A 1,777-nucleotide genomic window follows, 5' to 3' on the forward strand; every position below is an offset into this window, starting at 1 on the left:
AAAAAATCCCTCCCCTGAGCTTCAGAGCTTCCCAAAAAATTAAATCAGCGCAGCTGCCCTTGGCTGTCTGTGTCGGGGATGCTGGAGCAAGCTGCGCTTGGGGCAGCCGGGGCTAGATTGAGGTATAAAGCCCATTTTTGAGTCTAGCAGCAGCTCCCAGGCCTCGGCAGAGCCCAAAGCACCAGCCAGGACCAGTCTCCGAAAAATCCGCAATTTGCCCCCGAAACGGCACCTCCTTGGCAGGACGGGGCGAARCTCTCGCCTCCTTCCTCCATCCTGCCCTGATTTTCCCTCTCCTAAAGGGAAAACTCTCCATCTCCCTGGGACGGAGGGACATGACGCCCACCCTTTGCTTGCACCCGCCTCTGTGGTCCCTGCTGGCGCAGGCTGCGTCGGTAGCGGTTTGCAATGAAGTTGAAATGCCCTGATGATATTATTATTATTATTATTATTATTATTATTATTAGGGTAAAAGCGACAGCCTTTCTGGAAACCCGGCCTGCAGTTCAGCTAACGGAGGAGTCCGGCTCTCCGTCAAAGCAACTGGCTCTTGTTTATTGTTCTGGGGGGGAGGACGCGGGAGGCGTATACACATAAAAAGAGTAATTCAGAGGCCAGCGGACACGACAGAGCAGCGCTCACGGGGCATTAATAACCTGCGACGGAGCAGGAGGCCGGTGGAAGGGGAAGCAGGTGGCTACGGAGATGTGCTTTCATTTATTTTGCTTTATTTTTGAACTTGCACGCGGTGCTGGGGGGGGGGATCGGAGCGGGCTCCGGCCGGCTGGGAAGGAGGAGACGAGAAAAGCCATCCGYGCTGGGGCACAGACAAAATCCTCGCCCTGCGACCGCCCCGAGGAATTGTTTTTATTTTTCCCCCTGCTTATTCCTATGCTTCACGCCCAAAGCAAGGCCTCATCCCGAGGGCACGGCAAAGTGGCCTGGGACGCAGCATCGAAGGAGTCAAGCCGCCTCCAGCCGAAAAGCGCAATATTGTCCAACAGTGTCCCCCACTGGCACCGGCTAAAACACGTCGCCACTCCGCTCCCAGCCTCCCGACGTTAAAAAACCCACAAAGTTGCCGTCGCCGTTGCTCGGCCGGGCAAAAAACCTCCGAGCCCGACTCCGGCAAAACGCAGGTGCCGGGAGCCTTGTGGGGTAAAAAAAAAAGGGGGAAAATAAAAGCTCCCGCGGCTTAGCGAGGAGCCCGGGGCCATGCACAGCATTGCACCTCGATGCCGGCGACCGGGCTCTCCGGCTTTTGTGAGCCGGGGGTGTTTTTTTCGGCTGGGGCCTGATCTCRCTCCCCGGCGCTTGCAGGAAAACGAGCGCTGCCTTTTGTTGCTCCCCCTCAATCAGGTAATTGGCCATAATTGGCCAAATTACACGCTGCGGCGAGACCATAAACACAGATGCGGGAGCTACGGCTTGAGAAAGGCTATTTAGAGGTAAAACCCCAGGAAGAAAATTTCTTCCCGGATCCCCCCGGTACCCCCAATTCCCAGCCACGCATTCCTACCCGCCTTTCTTTCTCTCGGGGACTGCCAGAGCAGTTTTCCTGCCTTTTGTGCTTTTTCGGGGCGGAAAAGGGGCTGCTCCCGYGGCAGAGGGCTGCGGGCGCATCCTCCAGTGACCCCGGCGAAGTTGCAAAGTTACCTACCGCCCCTTTTGTTCCGGCTCTAAAGCAGCACGACGCAAACCTGGAGCGGGGAAAGTCGGAGCGCGGCAGCTTAGCGGCTCCGCAGCCCGGGTCGGAGGCGTCGTCGCGGGGAGAGCT

This window comes from Apteryx rowi, unplaced genomic scaffold (genome assembly GCF_003343035.1).
Source record: "Apteryx rowi isolate R43461 unplaced genomic scaffold, aptRow1 scaffold_251, whole genome shotgun sequence".
NCBI classification, from domain to species: Eukaryota; Metazoa; Chordata; class Aves; order Apterygiformes; family Apterygidae; genus Apteryx; species Apteryx rowi.